General features: G+C 48.5%; 1 protein-coding gene and 1 pseudogene across 16 annotated transcripts in view; both read left to right on the top strand.

Moving 5' to 3' along the window:
* Positions 1–25,958, top strand: part of shf (WNT inhibitory factor 1) — a 506,799-nt gene that overhangs the window by 325,322 nt on the left and 155,519 nt on the right. The window lies entirely within an intron of this gene.
* LOC135902254 (uncharacterized) lies at positions 4,621–18,833 on the top strand (annotated as a pseudogene).

The raw sequence follows: 25,958 nt of genomic DNA, 5'->3' as shown, positions 1-25,958 counted from the left end.
TGTTTCCTTAATTCTAGCGGTCTTCCACATGTGGCGTTTCAAGCGGTCTTCCCTCAAGAGCACCAAAGCGTCTTTCTTTAGATCACTTGATGTCGTTGCTGGGCACATATATGTGCCCATCTGAGCTCCAATAAGTACTCTTTCCACCACCGTCTCAAGAAACCATCGGCCATGGCAGTCCGGTACTTCCAGCGTCGTCAGAGATGCATGCCACCGCCAGGAATTTCCTCCGGCAGCAGGTGTGGAGGAAGGGTCGTCAACTTTCTTCCGACGAGGAAGTGCGCCGGTGACAGTGGTTCTGGCTCTCGAGCATCATCATATATTAAAGTCAAAGTTCGTGAGTTGATCACGGCCTCCACCTCATAAAGAACGGTGGTCAGTTCTTCAAGACTCGAGCTGCTCCGACCTAACACCTTTCGCAATGCTACTTTCACAGATCGCACCATCCGCTCCCAGAATCTGTCCCACCAAGCTGCCCGTTCAACAATAAACTTCTATCTGATTTGGTTTCCGGTCAAGTATGACTGCAATTCCTCGACTTGCAACAGCATGAACATGGCCTTTAGATTCCTGGCTGCACGCTTGAATGTGAACGCGTTGTCCGAATACACTGGCAAGCAGATTCCACGGCGTGTCACAAAGCGTTTAAAAGCCAAGAGGAAGGCTGTAGCCGACAGCTCGCTGACGAGCTCAACGTGAACGGCACATGTCACAGCACAGGTGAAAATAGCAATGTAGCATATTTTGCTGTCGCGTCAATCAAGGGCCGACAAATCAAGGGCCCTGCAAAATCGATGCCAACAATGCCGAACGGGTTTACTTTTGTCACTATGTCAGCTGGAAGTGATGCTACTGGTTCCGTAGCAGGAGGGCAACTTTGTTTGTGAAAGATGAAGCACTGCTTGATAACTTCTGCTGCTTGATAACTGCTTGATAATACGATTCTCGCAGCTGTGCTAGAGTATCGCGTACGCCCGTGTGCAGCGTTCTCAAGTGTTCCTTCCACATGAGCAGTGACGTGAAAGGGTAATTGCCAGGAAGAACGATGGGATGCTTAGTCTCTTCGTTGTTATCACTAAATTGCAAGCGTCTACCAACTCGCGTGAGGCCCTCTTTGTCGAAGTACGCATTGAAAGGCAAAACAGGAGAGCTCTTGTGCAGCGGTTTTCGATTCTTCAGGTTTGAAATGTCGTCGCTGAACGCATATCCTTGAGCTTTAGCCAACCAGTATCTTTCAGCGCCGATTACTTCTTCAGCTCGTAATGGGCCGATCGTCTTTCCTTTTTTGTTGTGGCAGTTGTCGACAAAGTGGCCGGACCCGCGCGGTTACTCGCACGACTCTGCAGAATGAACTATAATTCTCAACATTGAGAATTGCCATGGATGATGATGATACTATTGACATCACAGTCATCTTTCGCTCTTCCATTTGGCACTCCCCAGCCTTCGAGCTCGGCTCACTTATCGTTGGCCAATGCGCGTCATCCCCCTGAAGAGGACCCGCCGTGGTTGCTCAGTGGCTATGGTGTTGGGCTGCTGAGCACGAGGTCGCGGGATCGAATCCCGGCCACGGCGGCCGCATTTCGATGGGGGCGAAATGCGAAAACACCCGTGTGCTTAGATTTAGGTGCACGTTAAAGAACCCCAGGTGGTCAAAATTTCCGGAGTCCTCCACTACGGCGTGCCTCATAATCAGAAAGTGGTTTTGGCACGTAAAACCCCAAATATTATTATTAATCCCCCTGAAGCCAATGCAGTCCTCTCCACCACAATTCGCTTTCCCACAGGGCTGATGGTAGAATGCCGCCGGTGATTAGGTCAGTGGGGTTGTCTGAACCTGGGCAGTATTTCCAATCCTTGGGATCTGTCAGTGCTTGTAACTCTGAGACTTGATTTGCTACGAAGGGTCTGCATGTTTCCCTTGATCCACTACATAGCTACTGTAGAATCAGTCCACGGGATGGTAGCAGCGTTCTTCAGATCCAAGGCCTTGGTAACGTAGTGGCATAGTAGCGCGCCAACAAGGGCTCCCATCAGCTCCAATCGGGGTAGCGAGAGGCGTTTCAAAGGGGCCACTCTCGATTTGGCCATGACCAAGCTTACATTTCTTAGTTCGGACGGAGACTTGGTCACGATACATGCGACAGCACCACAGGCCTTCGGGCTTGCGTCACTGAAAATATGCACCACTTTTTCCGTATCATCGTTTCTAAAGTCTTTCGCTATCAATCTTGAAATAGACACTCCTTCAATGCATGGAAGCTCCTTACACCAGCAATCCCACTCGGGCTGCAATGTTTCACGCAAGGAATCGTCCCAACCAATTCCCAACTCCCACAATTTCTGGAACATTACCTTTACGCATAATTTTGTGGGAGCAATAAATCCAAAAGGATCGAAAATTCTTGCCGAGACCTGCAGCAGAAATATCTTGTTGTCGGCTCTTGCGGAGAGGAAGTCGATGAGTGAAGTTAGGTTGTATTCAATGTCGTCAGCCTGAGCATTTCAACTAACTCCCAATACCTTTGTAGCTGCAGCATGTCCAACGTCAGCGTGCGTTCTTTCCGCGTTGCCAATATCTAAGAAGTTGACGAAATCGCGGTCGTTCGACATCCACTTGTGTAACCGCATCCCTGCTTGAGACAATATATCTTTTGATTCCTAGCAAAAGTCTTTACCTTTGCAAGGCTGTCAACCCAAGTTACGAGGTCGTCCACGTAAAGATGCTTGCGCAGAACACCTGCAGTCTCGGCATACTGTTCCGGCAGGCCTTCAAGATGAAGTCGCAACGTTGCAACCAAGAGAAATGAGTTCGACGTGACACCGAACGGCACGCGAGTCATCCGACAGGTCACCACAGCTGGAAGTTCCTCTTTCTTTGGCGTCATAGCGTACCAAAAGAACTGCACAGCGTTCCGATCGCCCTCTGAAAGGGATAGTTGGAGAAAGGCCTTTTCAATATCCGCAACGATGGCAATGCTGTAAGTGCGGAAATCGATCAGCAGATGAATGAGTTCTGGGTTTAGGTTTGGGCCACTTTCCAAAGCATTGTCCAGGGAGAGGCTATTTTCGGCACCTGATGATGCATCGAATACTACCCTCAGTTTTGTCGTCCGGCTTTCGTGATGAAAAACTGCTTGATGTGGCATATAGTACACCAGACCTTCCGATGTGCCGTAATCCTTGCTGGCTGGCTCTGCATAGCCCTTTTCTACGTAGTCTCTTATGCAGGCGTCGTATTCCCTAATTAACGACTCTCCTTTCCAGAGGCGCGTTGTCTGTGCTTTAAGACGTCTTGCTGCGCAATCGTAGTTGTTGCCAAGCTCGTAAACTATCGAATTCCAAGGGAACTAAACCTTATGGCGGCCATTCTCACAGTTGACGGTTTCCTTATAGTGCTGACGGACCGCGTCCTGGTGACGAAATGGCTCATGTTCCTTGATACTGATGTGCTCGAGCTCCCAGAAAGACTTTAGCTGTGCTCATATTTCCTTGTCAATTTGTTCACTCACTCCTATCCGCATCACGCCAGCAGCAGAGGAGTAGAATCCTGTTGACTTCCTTGTGCCGACCTGGCCCTGGACTATTTATTTGAATAGTCTCCACTGCCATCAATTTGGAGCTGAGACGCTTAGCGGATTCCATGACAATTTCCCAGTAATGATCAGCGCCTAGCAAAAGGTCAATATTTTCACTTTCGCCGCCCTGCAAGGCGTCTGCGACTTGGAAGTGAAATCTTGAAAGTTGAAGTAGAACAAAATTTGATAGAGTAGCCATGATATCTGCAGAGATGCAAGGAACCTCCAGCGCTTCCACTCGCACCCCTTTTCCGTCGTACTGGCTTCTGAGCCACAATTCCACACAACGCGTTTTTGTGCGTCTTATGGCTGATTGGTCACCAACGGCAAATATATTAAGCTGCTCTTCCTCAAGAACCTTTAACTGTAGCTTTTCAGATAGGTTGAGGTGCATGAAGGTTCGCTGACTGCCACCATCGAGGAGATGCCTGACAAGTCTACGTTCATGTGGACCCTCTGTCCAAGCTCACGCTGTCTGTAGGAGAAACTGCTGCTCTCCAGTGCACACCAAGTTATCTCCCTTGCCTAATGAGGACTTCAACACCGTGGCTTGCTCAATCACCCGTGATGAAGATGCATCCCCTTCATCAGTGTTGCGGTGTCTTCTAAAGACAGGTTCGCACATTGTCGCTAAGTGTCTGCGGTTGTTATGCGCACACCTGAGCCACTTACATTTACGGCATTCTCTTGCCGCGTGCCCCCTTGTTGTGCAACGGAAACACCGATTGTCACGCTTCAGCACTTCTCTCTTATCCACCGCAGACCTTTTTGCGTTACAGTTGCCAGTCTCATGGCCATTCAAATTACAAAATAAAAATCATGTGCTGGCCTTGATCGTGGTGTGCAGTGCCGCTGCAGTAGGCATGTCCGCCGCTTTAATGTTGCTGTAGCACCTTTCTTTTATCAATTCAGCACTGTTCTCTCTCGGTGCTTCGGCCTGCTGTGTTATCTCCCGTGTCGCAACCTCTTTTCTCAAAAAACGCAGGAGCACCTCCAGCTCACTTCCCTCTTTTGTAGCCTCGTTTTTTCGTTGGTATTCCAGATGAAGGTCAGCAGGCACCGCTTTCTTTGTAACGGTCAGTAACAAAGTTCCATAAGTGCCGACACTCACGCCTGAAGAAGTGAGGCTACGTACACCTGTCTCTACTTCGTCGACGAGGCTGCGCAGTTGACCGAGATTCCGTGAGTCTCGCAATGGCTTGATGTTAAGTAGCCGTGACATGTGGTCTTCTATAATTACTTCCTTTCTGCCAAACCTCTCCTTTAATAGCGAAAGGGCAACATCGTAGTTGCCTTCCGACAAGTCAAGTCCTGTTACCGCAGCCGCCGCCTTTCCTGTCAAGTAGCTGTTGAGGTACTTGAATTTGTCTATGTTTGAGAGGTTCTCGTTAGCATTGATAGTCGACTCAAACTGACTCCAGAACCCTTGCCACTCTCAAAGCTCTCCGTTGTATTTGTTTATTTCGAGCTTTGGTAGCCTTACGGTAGGGCGTATTTGTGAATTGTTAGCGCTAGATTCTCTTTAATCTGAGGAGTTTAGTGTGCAATCTGATGAAGCATTTTTGCAGCTAAAGCCGCGTAGCATGCGTTGTACCTTTGTTTTCACTACGCTAATCTTTTCTCTGTATATTTCGGAGCATGCAACTTCCTCTTCGAAAGCTTCATCTTCAATGCCTTTTTCTATCTCCCGATCTAGCTCTTTCAGTGAGTCCTCTTTCAGAGAAAGAAGGTTTATCTTTTCTTCCAGCTCACCGATTGATGCGCTGCCGTCCATGGTGGATATTTCGTTGAGCAGCTTGGTTGTAAATGTTCGCGCCACGGCCCTTCGTAGCTGATTCTGTCGATATTCATCTTTTGACGTCCCTATTCCCGGGTTTCGGCACCAAAATGTGGAAGAGACGGATAATTTTTTACTTATGGTTAAATGGCAGACGTCCGTTCGCCTCGAGCGCATCAAGAAGACTCATTTATTTTTGACTAGAAGGTACGGAAAAGGGGAGAGAGTAGAAAGGGAAAGATACACTGTGCCGAACAGGCTTTCTTGCACCCCGCACGTGCAAGCAATCCACTCCAAACCTGAAAGGCACCACCGAATCGCCCGTCGCTGTTCGTAGAACGAGCCCGCCAGCAATTTGCACGCAGTTTGAGGGGTGTCATGTGTCCAGCGCTTCTGCCACAGCGACTTCAGCAGTGAAGTTTTAGGTGGGGGGCTCCCCCTCGCCACATGGTCGGCGGCCCCAGTGCGGCGGTGCTTTGGCTCCAGAGTGGAGGATATACAACATCGCGCGCTCGCTCCTAGAGAACCGGAAGTCGACGACACGACGTGCCATCATGACGCAGATCCAGTGAAGGCAGAGCTTAGCCCCGATCACTCGGTGAACGAGTTGCAGAGAAAATGCATGACAATACAGGAGGGTAACTTGTAATCGTCCGTAGCTCTTTTAATATGAGACGCTTTAAACAAATTGTGATGCGAATGATTACCTTCAACTGTACCCTACGCGTCTACAAAATTTGTCCGAACCGTTTCAGGGGCCCTTTAAATAGATGGCTATCTGCTACATCGGGATGAGGTCACGCCAGCATACGGCAGCAGTTATCGCCGCTGTCTCTCCTCCTCACGCTCCCTCTCTAACCGTCTCGCACAACGCCTATATTAACACGCATCAAAGCAATAAACGTTGTCTTGGCCCAGCCACCACTTTGTGTGGCGTGTATTCTTCAGTGGCGACGAAGATGGAATGACAACGGGCCACCCTCTTAGTACGCCACGGCCTTCGCCACCGTGGGAGGATATGCCAGCCCGCCGCAGTTTGACGACACGAGCGACATGTGGCCAGCTTACCAAGTTCGACTGGAGGCCTTCTTTGAAGCCAGTTGTGTCATGGACGACAATAAGCGGGCCCTGTTGGTTGCAGCACTGACGACCCACACTGTGGATGTACTTAGTGGTCGATGCGCGCCAGACAAGGTGAACGAAGTTTCTTACGCCCAACCCACATAACACGCATTTGATGTCTAAAAGATGTCTTGAACGGCTAATTCAAAAGTCTATTGGCTGTCTTGATCAAGCCATTTTGTAGCCATGGACGTCTAAAAGTACTTCAGTAAGCCCTGCTAACATTACGCTAAAAGTTGCCTAATGGACAGCTTGACAAGGACAACTGAAGACTTCGTTTAGACATACTCTCAAATTTTTGCGGCAGCTGTTACAGTAATACGAGGTTTGCCCACAGTAACAATTTATTTTAAATGAGGCACGGACATAAGAAAAAAAAGTTTATATTGTCGGATAGAGTGAGGCACGGGTAGTTTTTCTAGGTGTGAACCATGGGAACAGTGTAGTACAGCCTCATTGGTCAATTAGTGTTTTTTACTTAGACCAGTCAATTGAATGTCGCCTGTCAAAATTATGTTGCAAATAAAACAGGATCTGTATTGTATGCTGATATCAAGCCAATGTACTGCCCATTGATATCATGCCCATTGACCTAAACAAGAACACCTCTGCATGAAACATGTCATTATTGACAAAACTTCGCCCTGCAGGGTATCCACCAAATTGAAATAATTTCTAGCAGGGAAACATTTTGTCAGTGATGCTGCAGTTCAGGTAAAAATTACATGGTTTCAGCGACAGGGGGCACAATAGCCTGACATCAGTATACGAAACAGAACGCTGTACTGCAATGAATTGTTAAGAAAGAAAGGATAGTACACATCTGGAAAAACACTCTGCGAACCACTCTAACTGGCAATATAAATGTATTTTTTTATGATGTCCATGCTTCATTTAAAATTTGTGGGTGCCCCTTGTAAGGTAACGCCACATGCTTGTACAGCATCACACATAAATATTGGCCAATTCTTCGATACACCAACCTTTAGCGAATGCCTTGCACGTTGCATGTTACCGGAACTGAAAGATAAATGATAATATGCTGTTATCATTTCATACACTGTACTATGAGTTTTTTTCATGCATAAAAGATGATTGCAAGCAAAAATGCAGCAAGACATCTACTTCACGCCATGTCACACAGTCATACTTTATTAGTTAATAAATTAGAAAAGATGCAGAAAATACAATTAACAAGATTGACAAATAGCACCAAAAGCGAGAATGGATAAATCTTGAAGATGATTGCTGCCGCTGCCAGAGCAGGCCAGCCTTCATAGGAGAGCACTGGCTGCCCACAAAAGCTTGCTGTCACAGGCCACACGTGAAGGTTCTTGTAGACATAGGGAAGCAATACCTGTACAGAAGAGGGAGAAAGGCGAGGGAAGAAATGGGAATGTTGAAATATAAACTTCAATTAGCAATATGTACTATGTAAGAAGTTTGGCTCACATTAAAAAAAATTCAAGCAATCCTTTCTCTTAAATTACGGGTATCCTAAGGTATGCATGTGATCTTTAAAGCTACTACTAGTACATTTCATGGATTGTAGTTATTAAATTGCAGAGCAAAGTCAGACAAAGTCAGCCTTGAAATTAATATATGGTGTCTTGTGGCTAAAAAGCCACTTATAAACTTGTCAAACAAAATTAAGTCTGAGAAGCTTCCTGCAAAATATAATCAGTTTAAAACAGTAATACGCTCTTCGGGTAAATGATGTACTATCTTAATTAAAAAGTTAAATAGCGTTTATATTGGTAAACTAAAAGCAAGTTTGGCATTTTGCACTGCCTAGCTGTTGCCTTTTTTTTTTCAAACTTAAACATGACACAGTACAGAGTAAGCAGGTAGCTTGCAAAGGAGGACTGGTGATAAAGTAGTGTTCCAAAGCATCACTCCTAGCTGGATCAATCACTTTTCTTGACATATCTTCATGGGACTCTAATTGGCTTAGGGCAATCCCTCACACAAATGATGCATCATCTTGGATGATGCGTCAAACAACATTGAAAGTATCTCATCATGTGATCAAACGATAACATTGTCCACTGTCGTGGAAGTGTTAACATACTGTTTGCGCGAGAAAGTGCAAAGTGATTCGTATAGTAGCAAATTCATCAGTGCATCTATATGCACAGGTAATTCTGAGCATCTACGTTGACCCGCATTTGAGAAGCCACTGCACACAAAAAGGTTTATTCAAGTAATGGTCCATGCTGAATAATTGCCCACCTAGTGAAAAGTCAAATGTGGCAGGCTAATCGGCCAGGGCAAATAAATTGCTAAATTGTAATAACACCTCCAATTATATTAATAAAATAGATCACAAAAAACAGCACAGGTAAAATTATAGTTATGACAAAATTTTAAAAGCACCTCTGCAAACTGCTGGAACCATCAGCATCACGCCTGTTCTACACGCACATTAATTGTAGCGGCAAAGCATACCCTTTACAGCACACATAAATCTTAAATTAGACTGCTTGCTGATGCTGTACAGTAAATTTCTGTAAAGAAACTTAATCATACAGAAAACATTTAGAATGCAGAACTGATCACATAGTGGCTTGGATACATTTGTGCATTAGGGAAGCAAGGTGTAATGTACACTGTTGTAGCAAATTTTTGCTCATGTATGGAATACTCGTATGCCGCAACGGAGTTCATTTGTGAGTTCTTCCATAGCAGTGACTGCCTACAGGTAAATTTTGTAAGGCTTAGGGAAACTAATTATTAGTAGAAGTGTGTATGTACACTGGCACTGAGAAATCGGTTACAATAGTGGCAGCTTATAAGGGACCAGTGCAAAAAAATGCCCGTTTATGACACACCAACTAGCTATTTTACCACGAAGCGCTGCCTGGCCTTAACGCATATACAAACCACTGAGAGCCCCAGAGAGTATACAGTTTGTAGGCTTACACTGGTCATGATAAGATCCCGTCATTCAGCTAGCGCCAAGGTACAAGAAGGATGTCCAGCCGTCTACTGAGTGAAAGGAACAAAATAAGAAAGCATCAAGTCAGTTGAAAGGCGGATTTACAATTACAAATGAGGTGACCCAGTCACAGTCATCCATTAATAAATGCCAAGCAGTCGTGATTGCACTCCCAGATGAAGCACCTACTAGGCTAAAAGTTTTGCTGCTTATTTAGAACAAAACACAAGTGAAATTTGTACATCAGCAGAGGATTTCATTTGGAATTGTATACACGAAGTAAACATTGCAGCTATATTTTTCTTTTGCCATAAAGTGGGAACGCTACAAGCTGCATAGTCACTGACACACGCGCGCTCGCAACACTGTAACCCATGCAAGAACAAAAGGACACAAAATAGGGCGAGTTCAGTCTGATTCAGGATTACAGCCAGCGCGTCGTCTTCGAATGCACTCCCTTCGGTTGATTCGTGCTACGTTAACCACAAACACTAACAAGCAGGGCAAAGTTCTGACTGGTGTTGCGGAAGTCGTGGAGCGCGGTAGTGCTCAGCTGCTGACAAGCAGAACCCTCGTATAAAAGTAAAGATTACGAAAACCCGCAGGGCGGAAGAGTCCATCCATCAAGAATTGTCGCGCGTAACACCTAAAAATATTCGCATTGTTGACGAAAAACGAAGTGCAATGTGTTTCACTTACCAGAAAAAGTGTTATCCGAACGTGCGACGTACAAAGACGCACCGTGACATGAAGGCGGCGAACGCAGATCCCGCCATTGTGGTAGTAAGTCGTCGGCGAAAACACGCAACACAGCCGATGTCATGAAGCACTGATGCAAAACACACGGCAAACAGCATCAGCACACCTAAACGACTCCAGTTAATATCCAGTATAAATGTATAGAACGGCTTGGAATGACGCACAACTGGCATAACACCCGCCGTGGTCGCTCAGTGGCTATGGTGTTAGGCTGCTGAGCACGAGGTCGCGGGATCGAATCCCGGCCACGGCGGCTGCATTTCGATGGGGGCGAAATGCGAAAACACCTGTGTATTTAGATTTAGGTGCACGTTAAAGAACCCCAGGTGGTCGAAATTTCTGGAGTCCCCCACTACGGCGTGCCTCATAATCAGAAAGTGGTTTTGGCACGTAAAACCCCATAATTTTTTTAAACTGGCATAACGAATCCACGACCGAGACAATGCAGGCGGCAGTGGCAGTTTTTGAAACTTCCTGCCTCCCAGTGTTTTCAGCACGGAATGAGATGTCTGACTAATTTGGAACTTGCCTACTTGACTGCCGCCGAAGTGATCGCGGCGCAGTGGCTCTGTGCATTGCTCTGTGACACCGTGTGGTCACTGCAACACCGGCGTTTCGCTCTTGCTACTGTCAGTACCTACGCGAGCATAGAACGGTTTCCAGGCGTCGTGTGCGCGCCCCGTATGGAAAACAATAACAGGCCCTTGATTGTTGACGTTCTGGTGCGAATTCTTTAACATTATAAAGCTAACTTGTTATGTTGCTTCCAACGAGTTCGATTTTTCTGTGGCGTCTTTTATTCCCTAACGCCGACAGCCGACGGTAACCGCACTTTTAACACGTCGTTTGGCATTTTATGCACTTTTAGACAAAAAAAATCTAAAAAAGTTCTTGAGTTAGACGTTCTGAATGTGTTTACCAAAATAGACTCTAGTGATACCAGTAGTGGGTTTTGCCGCAGATAGAATATATACTAGCATATTCCAAGTGCTGAGGTTATGTTTAGAAGAAATTCTATTTTCAGTCTTATCATCTGTAGCCGTTTGTAGCCGTTTCAAGAAGTTTTTAGGAGGTTCTGCGTTTCGAGGGAAATGATAGCTTTGTTATATAGCAGCACTTTTCGCGGCAACTAAACGAGATAGCGCAGTCTTACAAGTTCTTTACACGCGGCCAGTTGCCATGTGAACCTGTCAAAGATTTCATAGTTGGCACTCGTTGGATAGCGGACACATGCACTTTTGGCGCAACATTGGAACGAATGCTGTGAGATCGCCTCGTCTGTGGGCTGCAAAGCGCAGGAGTGCGTCGACAGTTGCTTGCGAAGCCACAGCTGACGAAGGAGTAAAGCAGAAGAAATCGTGCGATCAGCAAAAATGGCATAAGCGAGCGCGCAGCATATAATGAGCCACGCCGCTGAAGGAAGCCACATGCGGTGGGAGGACAGTCTTACGTACTGCCCAAGAAACCGGCCACGGATTATTTTGTGCAAGCGCTGCGGAGCAAAAAAGCACGAACCAGAGGATTGCTGGTTCCTATCGGCAACGTGCTTCCAGTGCCAACAGCGGGCCCATATCGCCTAAGCCTATTTCCGTCGAGAGAGTTCATTGAAGGGCCACCAGGGCTGTCGCGTCAGGTGAATACCCTATCGTCTCGGGAAGAGAGCACATCTCTGGGCACAGACGGTATATTTGCGTTGGAAGCCGCGTACAGTCATGTCAGCCACGTCGGCTTCACGCAACCCATTGTGCGCACATTAAATTGTGGGGGCGTTCCAGTGCACATGCAGGTCGATACACGGTCACCGGTGTCGGGCATCACGTCGCCCATCTATGAGCAAAACAAAAGTGTGGTCCAAGCTGCGTGGCTCGCCATTGAAACAGACTTGCTTCCTCGGAAGGCTTCCCGTTCGTGGAGAACTCATAGTTTAGTGCAGAAACCGGTCGACGGACGGATTCCTTACAGTTCTTGGTTGCCCCGGCCCCAACTTGTGCGGACGCGACCTGATCCAGGCGTTCAACATGCTCGAGGCGCCAGTAATGAATGTGATCAGGTAAGCGAATGCGACGAACGATGTTAACGTGCACCGCTTGGTAACAAAATTCGCTGACGTGTTCGCGCCAGACCTAGGTCTCATCAGGGGTCCGCCGGTGCACTTTGAGATGCGGGACAATGTGGTACCGAAATTCTGGAAAGCACGCGAAGTTCCGTAAGCCTTTCGTGCAAGTGTAGGCGCTGAACTTGAGTGCCTTTAAGCCGCGGGCATTATTGTCCCTGTGCCTCGTTCTAGGTGGCCGCACCGGTGGTGCCGGTAGTAAAGCGTAACGGCCGCATTCGCCTCTGCGGCGATTTTGAACTCGCGGGGTAAACAAAGCTTCTCACACTGAGCAATATTTGTTGCACCGGGTGGAAGACATCCTAGCAGCGTTGAACGGCGGTAAAGTTTTCTCGACGATGGATTTGTGGGAGGCTTACAATCAGCTACCGTTGGACGAGGAAGGTATGCTATTTACGGCCATAAACACGCATCGGGGACTGTTTAGCTTTACTCATTTTTCATTTGGAGTGGCTTCCGCGCCGGTAGTGTTCCAACGCCGCATGGAGACCATCTTTTAAGGACTTCCTGGGGTTCAGATCTACTTAGACGACGTCATCATCGCAGAGAAGCAAAATGACTGCACCACACTGCACGAAGTATTGCAGCGGTTTCGGGAAAATGACGTGCGCTTAAAGCCGCACAAGTGCAAGTTCTGTCGAGCACAGGTGGATTTCCTGGGACATCGAATTGGTGCTCAGGGACGTCAACCAAAATCGGCAAACGTAGATGCCATTCTTCGGATGCAAGTTCCTGGGAACATCGCACAAATGAGTTCGTATTTGGGCATGGTCACATACCACCACAAGTTTCTTCCCAATGCGTCTACGGCCATGGCGCCACTGTATCAACTGCACCGCAAGGAAGCTAAATGGAAGTGAAGTCCCAGTCAACAAGGGGCGTTCAGTAAGGTGAAGTACCTCCTCGAGTCCGCTGATTTCCTGGCGCATTTTGACCCACGCAAGGCTGTTGTCCTGGAATGCGTAGTCTCCCCGGAAGGGATCAGTGCAGCACTTTTTCACGATGTCGGGGATAGGCTTTCGTTCTCGGGTACTGACGCAAGCCGAGCAAAATTACTCACAGCTGGAACGCGAAACTCTGGCTCTAGTTTTTGGAGCCTCGAAATTCGGACAATGCCTGCTCGGTAAGCCAATCACACTGTTAACTGACCATGAGCCGCTTGTGGGACTTTTTCATCCAGATAAGGCTGTACCAGTAATGGCCGCTGCCCGAATCCAGCGATGGGCCTTACAGCTGAGTGCATACGACTACGTCATCAAACACCGTCTGGGAAAGGACAACGTTCCAGCAGATGCCCTCAGCCGACTCCCGACGTCCGCAACGTCTCAGCCAGACACCCAGGAAGAAACCGGGGATGGCGAGTATGCCTTGCTCGCGGAAAACCACAATGACTGTGTTATGTCGACGAAACATCTGGCCGCTCTCACCTCGGACTATCAGGACTTAGCAAACGTGCAAAAATGGGTGCGGATAGGTGTTGTAGCGGCGGGTGCCGCCCAAGCACACGAACTGCTAGCAACCAAACAATCCCCGGTTTATTGCCACATACAGTCATATATACACACATAGCGACACTGGTGCCTCTGGCGGCAGGTGATCCCCAAACCGGAACCGAAACCACATATACAACATATTCCCTTTCTTATATAAAAAAAAAGACAGCTACATGGGTTAGTGATTTAGTAGTGGTAGTACGTTAGTGCTCTTTTACAGAATTATATTTACAGTAACAACAATGTGCTTGTCTTATGCACTTAATACAAAAATATAAAACAAAAAGAGGAAAACAAGATACAACTCCATTTATGTCCATATTTCGCAACGTCAGCAAACTCAACCCTCGTGCAGATTGTGACAGGTTCATGTTCACTGCAAAACGTGTCTTTCTGTACTTAGTGTCCATAGCGGTCTGGAGGTCGTCTATTCCTTGACGGCTGTGCCCTACGCTGAGGTCCCGATGCTTCTCAGAAACCACTGACGGCAGGCGAAGTCTCTTCCGGCTCACAGCCGGTCACTGGTGGCATAGGCGGCTGCTTCGCAGCAGCCACAGCTGAAGTTCCAGTTGGCGCTTCTGAAACGGGTCTCTCCAAGGTAGGCGGTGAGCTGCTTTCCCTAGCGGTGTTATTTGTATCACTCCTTTCCCCCCACCCACAGATAGATGCAGAAGCTCATGGCATCCTTGACAACTTTGAAGCGTTCCACGTTTTTCCATCATCAAGTTGGAAAGACCTGCTTTCTTATCACTTTTCTTGGGCGGCTCAAAGCCACGTCACCTTCAAAAGCAGTTGTTTGTCTGCGTACTCGTACAAGGTCACCAACATTCACTTTGGTTTCCCTTGCGGCCCTGCGAGCGTTTGTGTATAGTTTACTGGATTGCTGCTTTTGCTTCACCCGCTCGCGTAGGCGGTGGAGCTCTGAAGTAGGGTCGGTTGCAAATATTGCTGACGGATACCCAACGACATCGAGCCGAATCCTTGGCAGACGTCCATGCAGGAGAAGTGCAGGAACAACTGCAGTTGTGGCATGCGGCGTACAACGGTAAATGCCCAAGTATTCTGTTACCGTTTGGCGTAAGGGACGCTGCTCGAGTGTAGCCACTTGAACAAAGCTTTTAAAAACTCTGTTGAACCCTTCTACCTGTCCGTTTGCTTGCGGGTAGTATACGGACGAATGCCGCAAGCGGATGCCGCGATCCTGCAGAAAAGCTTGGAACTCTCGAGATGCAAACTGTGGCCCGTTATCGCAAACAATTTCCTCTGGGTAACCTTCACGTGCGAACACTGACACCAAGAAGCCTGTTACTGCGCGTGTTGTGACTTGGTTGCAAAAGTATACTTCGGGCCACTTAGAAAAGTAGTCGACCAGCGTGATCGCATATCGACAATCGTGTGGTGCTCTCTCAAATGGGCCAACAATGTCCATGCTCAGCTTTAGCCACGGTTCCTTTGGTAAGGGGACCGGGTTCAATGGTGCAGCCATTGAACCCGGTCCAATGGTGCAGCCATAACCTTCGTGCTCTTGTCTGCTGCCTGGCATATACTACACGTTTGAATAGCTAGCTCGACTTGCCTGTCCATGGCTGGCCACCAAAATTTTTCTCGCAGACGTGCTTTCGTTCGTACAATTCCAGGGTGAGCCTCATGAGCAGCGGTAATTATCCGCGCTGTAAGTGATGCGGGAACCACAAGGCGTTCGCCACGCAAAATCAAATTGTCCACCACTGACAGTTCATCGCGAAGTTTGAGGAAAGGTTGAAGCTCACCCGGCAGAGATTTTTGCGCAGGCCAGGAGGATTCAATGTAGGCCTTGGTTCGTTGCAGTGTGCTGTCTTCCGACTGGGCCTGTTCAAACTCTTCCCTGGTAACGCAAGAAGATATAAGGGCAACTGATACAGTTTTATCTGGTAAAGTCTCTTCTTCCTGAGGAGGTGACGCAGGGAGACGAGAGAGCGCATCTGCTACTCGATTTTGCGAACCCTTCCGGTACTTTACTGTATAGATGTACTGCAGTAGGCGCTCCGCCCACCGTGCTATCCGCAAAGGACGCCTTCCTGGCCCTTGAGTAGACAGCAATGCGACCAAGGCTTGATGGTCAGTAAGCAACGTGAAATGGCGTCCCCACAAGTAAACATGCCACTTCTCGCACGCCCAAACACACGCAAGCGCTTCGCGTTCTCCTACTGAATATCTCCTCTCTGCAGATGAAAGCGCTCGAGAAGCAAAGGCGACAGTGTGTAGTTTCTCTCCCTCCACCTGTTGGAGAACCGCTCCAAGCCCACAGTCAGAAGCGTCAGTGGAAACAACAACTGGAAGAGATGCATCGAACATCCGCAGGACTATGTTGGACGCAAGTGCCTCTTTGATCTTTCGAAAACTGGAGTCTACCTCGCCAGACCAAACAAATGGTTGCCCCTTTCGAAGCAGAACGCGCATCGGTTCAACCATATCGGCAAAGTTGGGAACGAACCTAGAGTAGTATTCGACCAGTCCCAGGAACGATCGAAGACTGGCTGTATTGGTGAGTGCCGGTGTATCCTTGATGGAAGCAACCTTCTCCTCCAGCGGAAAAATACCACTTGTTGTGATCCTGTGACCCAAAAATGAAAGTTCCTGCGTATCGAAGATACATTTGCTGTTCAGTTTGAGTCCTGCCTCTTTAATGCGTTGAAGTACTGCTGCAAGGTTATCTATGTGCTCCTGCCGGCCCCGCCCGAAGACTATAATGTCATCTACATAGAAGAGCACGCCCTTACATCCTTGCAGGACTTTGGACATCATACTCTGAAATGCAGAAGGCGCGGAAGCCAGTCCGAAGCGCACTCGTTTAAAACGAAAGAGGCCTTCTTGAGTTAGAAATGCGGTCAAATCCCGACTCGCAGGGTGAAGCATGACCTGGTGGTAAGCTGATGCGAGGTCTAGCTTAGAAAATTTGGTAGCCCCCACTAAACTATGCAATAGCTCTTCTGTATGAGGAAGGGGAAAGCTCTCTATTACGACAGCTTTGTTTGCTTGTCGAAGGTCTACACAGAGGCGAATACCTCCCTCTTTCTTCTTAACGACCACAATGGGTGACACCCATTCAGACGACTCCACCCTCTCTATCGCGTCCAGATTTTCCAACCGATGGATCTCTTCCGAGACCAATGGTCGTAGCGAGAGCGGAAGGTGCCGAACTTTGGATTGCACTGGCTGCACCGTGGATCGCGTTTTGACGTGATGCACAAAACCTTTCGCGAGGCCAAGGCCTGGATTGAAAAGAGATCCAAACTCGCCGACTAATTCCTTTGGGAGATTCCGACTAATGCCGACTAATGCCGACTAATGCCGACTAATTCCTTTGGGACCTGCACGGCTTTCGTCGGGTCAGGGCGCTGTCCCCTTCGAGAATTAGAAGTTAGCGTCGTTTCAAGGCATTGCAGAGATGACCCATCAATCTGTAGACCGAGGGCCTTGATGGCATCGATACCCAAGAGTGAGGTGCCTTGTTCTACGACGTAGAAAAGAAGGCTTGTTGTGCTGGCTTTGTACGTAACGTCAGCGAAGAAACAGCCACGAACCAGAATTGGCTGTTTTGAATAGTCCAGTAACCGAACAGTCGGGGCCAAAAGTACTTGGCCTTCCAAATACTGCCTAAAAGATCGTGTGCAACAATGGAAACTGACGACCCAGAATCTACAAGGAAAGTTATGTCCGCACGGCCAATCGAAACTGTGACGTGAACAGCGGAACGAGCGGCCGTCGTCACAGCCAGAATGCTCAAAACTTCCTCGCTCGGAGAGTCTTGGCTGTCTACCTCACGCACCGGAGCGGAGCCTCGTTTCTGGTAAACAGAGCGGAAATGACCCATGACACCGCAATGGTGACAGCGCTTGCTTTTGGCTGGACAGCGAACTGATGCTGCATTGTGCTGGGATGAACCGCAGCGGTAACAATGAGACTGGCGGTTGTGCGACCGCTTCGAGCTCTCGTCGGATTCTGGTGTACGCGTAGGCGTATTTCCACGAGTATTTATGCGTCCAACATCTACAGCAGGAAATTCTTGCAGATCATTGTACGCCTGCTCAAACTGCCTTGCCAGTAGTACTGCTCTAGCGAACGAGAGAGACGATCCTTCAAGCAGAAGACGCTCGCGCAAGCTCCGAGACGAAATACCAGCAACGAACTGGTCACGCTGCGAATCTTCTTCGACAGGAAAAGAGCATGTAGCAGAAAGGTCCCGCAATGCAGTGATGTACTCATTCACTGATTCACCAGCTTGCTGAACTCGCCTACTGAAACGATGCCGTTCGGCTAGCGCCTCTGCCCCCCAAGAAACCCCCGGTCGCATGGCCAGAAACGGGCGAGCGTTGGTCCAGGCTGCATACTGATTTTGCAGGGCCAATCGATGGGCACATGCTACTGATCGTTGCGGATTCGCACAGTAAATGGATCGAAGCAGTACCCCTGAAAAGCACCAGAACCCGTGCCAACATAGAAGCCATGCGCACCTTGTTCGGCACGTTCGGATTGCCTCGGACACTTGTATCTGATAATGGTCCGCGATTTACAAGTGCTCAATTTCGGGAACTTATGAAGCTGAATAACATAAGACATCTCCGGGCAGCACCGTATCATCCGTAGTCCAGAGAGCTCGCGGAACGCGCTGTGCGAACTGTTAGAGTTTTTGAAGAAGAATGTCCATGGGTCTTTGAAAACACGTTTGGCAAGGATTCGCGCAGGCCAGGGGCGGTACCCCAGCGGAACTCCTTATGGGCTACGAGCTCCGTTGCAGAATGGACAACGCAGTGGCACCACCGGGGCCTCTCACCCCGCAGTCTCCAGTTGACCGCCCCATTCCTGGTGTGTTGCAGTCGGGGGAACCTGTCTGGGTGAAGAACTTCGGGCAAGGCGAACCATGGATCCCAGCCCGAATCACATCGTCGGACAGCACTCGCATGGTGAACGCCGGTGGTCCAAGGGGGAGAACATTCGTCAACACAGCAACCAGATCAAGCCACGAGTGGGGGAGCATGACCTGGACGACGGAGCCTGTGACTCTGAGCGCTAAGAAGGAACCGCCAGCCTCCAAGTAGGTGGGACACGAAGGCAGGGGCCAGGAATACGCGAGGCTGCCCCGACACCCCGACGCCAGCGCTGTGCCGGTCAGGCCGGACACAAAAATCCCCAGACCGCTATGTACCGTAGGGTGAACGAGATGCTACATAGGAATGACGTCACGCCAGCATACAGCAGCAGTTATCGCCTCTGTTCCTCCTCCTAATCGCACTGCCTCTCTTATAATCTCGCCCAACGCCTATATTCATTATCCTCATCATCAGCCTAGCTACGCCCACTGCAGGGCAAAGGCCTCTTCCATACTTCTCCAACCACCCCGGTCATGTGCTAATTGTGGCCATATTGTCCCTGCAAACTTCTTAATCTCATCCGCCCACCTAACTTTCTGCCGCCCCCTGCAACGCTTCCCTTCTCTTGGAATCCAGTCTTTAACCCTTAATGACCATCGGTTATCTTCCCTCCTCATGGCGTATACCTCCTATATGAATACGCCTATATTAACACGCATCAAAGCAATAAACGTTGTCTTGGCCCCGCCACCGCTGTGTATGGTGCGTATTCTGCACTATCTGTGTTTCTGTATGTTGTAAACTCGGTGACTCACAGCATTAACTCCACCTGACCTGTACGAAAATTGTGGCATGTACTGCTTCATTCACCATGACAATAAACGATGTAATCCTACTTTCAAGTGTTCATTTTTTGCCAGTTAAAACCTCTCGGTCACCTGGCGACAAAATAAACATATCTGTAGTCATGTTAGACTGCCCTACACACGAATACTGCCTCGAAAGCGGTAATCAAACGCCCAAAACCAGCGCGCGAGAAGCGCGACGAGCACCACCAGCCGCTACCGTAGCGGCCACATTAGGTGACCCTAGCTGAATTGCATTGCTCACTACGTAGTAATGATGATATTAGTTTTGACTTTACTAGTGCCATCTCTCGGTCGCACACTTTAGTTCGCAACGCTACTGCTACTCTTATTTCCGTCGCACTGTGGACGGTATAGTTTCCCTTCTCTAAGTTTATATAGATGTTCTGTGATATTGATTGCTTTTCGTGTATGATTCCACACGAGAGGAAAAAAGAGGGCGAGGAGGACGGCTTAGGCCCCGTAGGACTACCTTATACTCAATTGGTTCTGGCCATGAGGTCACGTGGCTTTGCATGCGCTCGCGTTTACAGCTGTTCCAGAGTATGGGGGCACCCCTGCCCCTCTCCATGCCGCCGCTTGGCGTTTTGGCGTATCAAAAAGCTAGCGATAACGTTGTTGGATAAGTGCGCGATTTGGACCTCAGAGCGCACCGCAAGTTTCTTTCTGTGGAGTCTTTCAGGCAAGAAGCCGTGACAGCAGCAGTAAGAACCAGCCGAACGCAGGGCGCGCACCCTCTTTCAACCAGCCGAAGACTGCACCGCTTGCGAGAGCGCTCCAGAGCGCTCAGAAACGACCAGTCGAAGATAGCATAAGAGTTGGCTCCAAGCTCTTCATATCAAGGTCAACTACGGGCTGTCCAGAGTGTCCACGATGACGCCATAAGGCCCGGCCTGACGGTGCCGACGTGGACGCGGCCCGCCTCGGTCTGAAAAGACCGGGCTTCAGGACTCTAATAAAGTTTTGGGAATGAATGAAATGTGTTGGTGCGCGAACGCTTGTATCGTCAAGGATCTGTGGACAGTCCATCGTGCACGTCCTGTAGCTCCTGTGAGACACTCGAGTACCTTATATTGGAATGTCCCGCATTCGTCACACAACATGCACTGCTAATTAAGGAATATGGACTAATTAGACGTAAGTGTATGACCTTTGATGAGTGCCTGTTTCCGAGAGGGAGTGCTGCTCAACCCGACCAGGCCCATAGAGCCTTGCTAACTTTCATGCAGAAAACTGATTTGGCCTCCAGTTTATAGACATTTTTTTCCGTGATCCTACTTTATTTTGTCCGTGCACGTGTCTCTGCCATTTGTTTATTTGCTATTTTATTTCCTCTTTCTTTGTTTCCTATTCTCTTCTCCTCTTTTCAGTCCCTCCTCCCGACAGAGTAGGCAGGCGTGCCCCTCTCGGTGGCAGTTGTCAGTTTCCTCCCTTCCTGTATCGTTTGTTTGTTTGTATGTTTCGGTATTTAATATTGATAATAATAATAATATAAAATACCAAGCGCATCTAACCCTAAACGCGTGCTATAGATTGATGGAACGTGCTGGTTCCATTTTTCATCCTGGAACTCCGTACCCGGACTCAGCCCTCAGCCTCGGCAATGCCTGCCGACGTGCCACAGCAAAGTGCTCCCACACCACCGGTGGTCGCCTGCTCGGGACTGCAGCGAGACCGTGTCCTTTTCGACGGCACCGACGCACGACGTCGAGGACTGGCTCACTTCGTATGAGCGGGGATGACGCCGTCATCCACAATAAGTGGGATGACGGCGACAAACTCAGCAACGTCAACTTTTACCTGGCGGGTGTGGCTTACCTGTAGTTCCACAACCACGAAGCTGATATTGCCGACTGGTCATCCTTTAAAACGAGCTTGGCGGAAGTCTTGGGCCAACCCGCTACACTCGAGCTCCGCGCAGAACAGCACTCACGCGGTCTCACCCACCGATTCGGCGAGAGCTTCACGTCCTGCACTGAGGATATTGTCGACCTCTGCCATAGCATCAGCCCTGCTGTGTCCGAAGCTGGTAAAATCAGACACATCATGAAGAGGATCGAGGACGATACCTTCAAATGCTCATTGCCAAAAATCTTCAAACTTCGTTTGTACTGCCGAGTCGTTCAGTACTGCCAGAGCTACGAGTTACAGAAACAGTGCATCTGTACATGCCTCCCGACCTCTGACACGGCCGACACGCAGGGCCGGATTTACAGTGCTGAAGGCCCGGTTGAAAAAAGACAAACAAGGGGGGGCCCTCCTACTCCCTTTCCCCCTACCACCTTGCCCTCTCGTCATCTTTGAGACTAGACGCTTTTTAGAATTCGCTACAAAGAACACATGTCCTATTTACTCGAAGACTCTCCGGGGTGTTCATGAACATCGCCTGGGCGTCTACTCTCTCGCAGAGCACGAGGAGAAGTTGTCATCAGAATTGAACTTTACTAGGAGACGAAGAGACATAGCATTAAGGTTTGTCGGCCTGGTTGGTTCATACTGAAAGAAGGGTAAATGTTTTTAATAGCACTCTCGAATAAACAATCATACATAATTCCATTTATGTACAGGTCATTTGCTTTTAAATAGGCAATAAACTTACATTTTTGCAGGTAGTACCCACATCTATAAGAGAAGGAAACACATTCATATTGAACACGCCTTTACTGCCATTAAATTGCGGAATAAATTTCCATTTTTACAAAAATTTTCTAATTCAGCAGTGTAGAAAATAGCTTATACGTTTCGCAGAAATTCAACCTTGAAATGGGGCATGTATACGTATTAACATGTTATCTCTTTTTATTCATCTTCTAAGAAAAGAACGATTCAACATTGACCGGTCTCCACGCTCAGCAGCGACAAATCACTGAGGCGCTGAGTCATCGTTGATCGAAGCCTGTTCTTGGTCAATTTCAGCTTGCTGAATGATCATTCGCCAGTGCAATTTGTGACCATCAAGCACAAAAAAATTCTAACAGCAACATGAACACCTGGGAATGAACCTTGAAACGTTTCATGAATTAGAAGTTTAAGCTTCGTTGCTCACAAATGAAATAAACTGTTCAAGCTCATCGGGAAATGTGCCAGCCAGAACAGAAGGATACTTCTTCACGAGGTCCATTACCTGGAGGTTCCTCTGCGCTGGGGAAAAGCAGTTACAATCTGTAATAACAGCAAACTGCGAGCAGAGTTCAGCGTAAGTGCTCAAGTTGCATGAGCTGTGAAAGCGTGCAGGAGAGTGTCAATCATGACGAAAGTTTCACAGCGGAACCTAACTGAAGTATCTTGTGGCTCTGACGTCCTCGTGCCTTCAGTGCTGTCATATCGTGTCGATCGTTTTCGCTTTCTCTACGTGCTTGCTTTATACAAAGCATTGTCCGGCGCTTCCTTCGCATGCTTTTCAATTTTATCGAACCTCTCCCTTAAGGCGGATACATAATCACAGAACGATTTTATAAGGCTTACGGCAGCATTCAATGACAGTGTTGGACTGAAATACCTTCCTGGTGGAGTTGAACCGCTGCAAACTCTACCCCAAAACTCGGTCGTCAGCATGGTTTCCAAACTTTGTCATTGCCTTCAGCAAAGAATTTGCCTCTTGCTTTGTTTCTGCTCGTTATTCATGATCTTCTGATTTTTTTCCAAATGAGTCTGCATGCCGGAGTATTTGCCCACCACATTGCTCGTGTTGTCGTGTGACTGGCTACGACAGTCTTGGAAGTTAACCCCCAAGATTTTTTAATAAGTCAAGCATTGGCTTTGCGAGATCTTCCCTTTATTGACTGGTTGTGGGTAAAAACTCGGGAAAATGTTCTTCAGGCTCATCGTTAGCGAATGACCACTGTAAGTTGATCCCTGTGAATCGAATCAGGTGTAGAATCAACCGAAAGAGTGAAGTGCTTGGCACATGCAATCTCGCAAGCAATTTTTTTTTCGGACTTCAGTTTCAAGAGCTTCTATTAACTCTTCCACAATGGTTGAGGTGAGGTAGGATGTCTTGCCACGTCCAGAGTTTTCCAAGTTATTTATATGGGCAGCAAGGAAAGAAGAAAACTTGGCGATCAGTTCAAGATACCGAAGGAAGTTGCCATTTTGGGGAGATCCGATTAAATCGTTAGATCCCCTGGAGAGAGCCCTCGTTCTGCCAGAAGCATTACAACAGCGACTACACGCTGAAGGACATTTCTCCAATAAGTTACCCTTTCCTAGTAGTGCTCTTCAAGGTATCGAATGATTGAGGTTCTAAGAGAATGTCGCTTGCACAGGTCAAGCACGCATTGTCTATGACACTCACTTTCCTCGTGTGTCTTTTGACTTCGCATATGCCTTGTTCCATGAACTGAACCCATCTGGCTCCGAAAATTGGTCCTTTCTTGCCGACATCAGAGTACAAGTAAGCATCACGTTCACCTCGGCGGTCAAGCCCTCGGGGGCCCCCTAAGCCTGGATGGCCCGGTTCGTTCGAACCCTTTGAACCCTGGATAATCCGCACCTGCCACCATGTCTGCATTACCTGCAGGCGCTGTTTCTACTGACACCACAATAAAAATGCAGCCAATACAACAGTTTGTCCGAGACGAAGTGGCACGACAATTGTCCCTCGTTTCCTGCGTCTCGGACTCTACGCAGGCGCTTGCTCCGATGCTACGGCAAGCCATAGAGGAGCAAATTTCTGAGGCGCTACCAATCTCCTACCAGCATCCACCTGTTTCCGCTCCTCTGACCTATGCTGAGGTCAAAAGCAGGCACTCACCAGCAATGCCTCTCAGCATGGACTCTTGTTGACCAGCAAATGCCTTCTGCACTGCATGTGCGCCTGTCAGGCGCACATGCAGTGCAGAAGTGCAAAGGTGGCGGGTTCGGGCCTGTCCGCCCGAACCCGCCACCTTTTCGCCTTCCCGCACCGCCGTCCCCTCATACTTGGCGCACCCCCGGACTGCAGGCCTATCAGCTACTTCTGTTGTCTACCTGGCCTTGTCGCATGTTTCTGTCTTTGTCGTGACTTCCGTACTAGCGTGAGTGCAGAAAATCAAGGCTGCTTACGTCCTGAGCCATCGCACCCGATCTCTTCGCACTCAACGATGAACACCTGCTCACCGAATCGACGTTTCACTACACACGTCGGTACCACGTTTTTACCACTAAAGTACCACGGCGAGCGCCCTAGATCCTCGTAGGTACTTGGTGGGACTAAGGAGATGTTATGCCTGGGCGCACAATCTGCTCGCCCAGCTGTCGTTAAGGGAAAATAGGTTTTTCAAAAAACTCCGCCTAGGCTATTTCGAAATAACAGTTGTGTGCGGAAGCTGAAGTAACACTGGACGAAATATTTTCAGCCTGGATGAGAGGATAAAGGGATGTGATAAGAAGTTCGTCGTGGTGTGCAAGGCGCTTCGGTCTACAAAAGGTGGCATAATCGTGGGGCATGGAGGGTTTCTCGCTTCACAAGTCGCATCATTGCTGCAATCAAACGTCCTTCTTGACATGACTATCTCTCTTCCAGCTGAAACTATAGCAAGGTGCAGGCACCATACACGACGCATATTAAGCAAACTAGAAGTTAAAATTTCAACAGGACTGCCTGTCTTGTTAGGAAATTGATTAGGAGTTTGAGACTGACTCCAACCAAATAACTGAATTTTATTAACCCGACACACAAAAGACCCTGTAAAAGCTGCACACCGCCAATCCCGAAGAAAATCCCCTGAAGAAGCCGAATGGGCTCCGAAACGTAGGGCTAATAAAATTCAGTTATTTGGTTGGAGTCAGTCTGAAAGTCCTAATTAAACAAACTATCGCGAAACTTCCAGGAACAAAAAAAAAATCATGCAGAAACTCCTCCGGTGTCATTAGCAGTGTTATATAACTTGATTAGGCCGGTACTAACGCTAGCGCAGTGGTGACACGAACTGGTGCTGATGGCGGTGAAAGGAGCATTGATGACGCAAGCAAAGTATTGCAGCTGGACGCGCCAGGTGCGCCGATGACGTTCCGATCATTATAAGCCATTATCGCTCTTTAGCGCCTCATCCATTCGCGTCGAACCGCTATTGATCCGTAAGCGTACTCGGGCGGCGGCTTCTTATGGCACTGCCTCGCGGGCCGCAACTTAAAAGCCATCTGCGATGCCCACAAAGAGTGCCGATTGCTTCGCGCGCTGTGTTCTCGCCACTTAGTGTTGAAGAGACTCGCGCCCGTAACTTGAAAGCGACCTGCGAAAGTGGCAGAGCGATGCGTTTGCTGAGAGCACCGTCAGCGCTGTGTTTTAGTGGCTTTGTTGGCGTTGAATTAAGCGGGAAGTAGCGCAAAGGCAAATTCGCTTGCTTCTGCGGCCGCTATATCGAAAGCGGTAATCTTATTACGGGACAGACTTCTCATTGGGCAAGCATACAAATGCTTGCGCATTTAAAGTTAAAACTTACCTATACCGCCTAAGCTCTGCGAATGCGGGGCTGCCCCGAC

The sequence above is a fragment of the Dermacentor albipictus genome, chromosome 6 (genome assembly GCF_038994185.2).
Source record: "Dermacentor albipictus isolate Rhodes 1998 colony chromosome 6, USDA_Dalb.pri_finalv2, whole genome shotgun sequence".
In the NCBI taxonomy this organism is placed as follows: domain Eukaryota; kingdom Metazoa; phylum Arthropoda; class Arachnida; order Ixodida; family Ixodidae; genus Dermacentor; species Dermacentor albipictus.
Note: the sequence above shows the minus strand (reverse complement) of the source record. Positions and strands in the feature narration are given on the sequence as shown.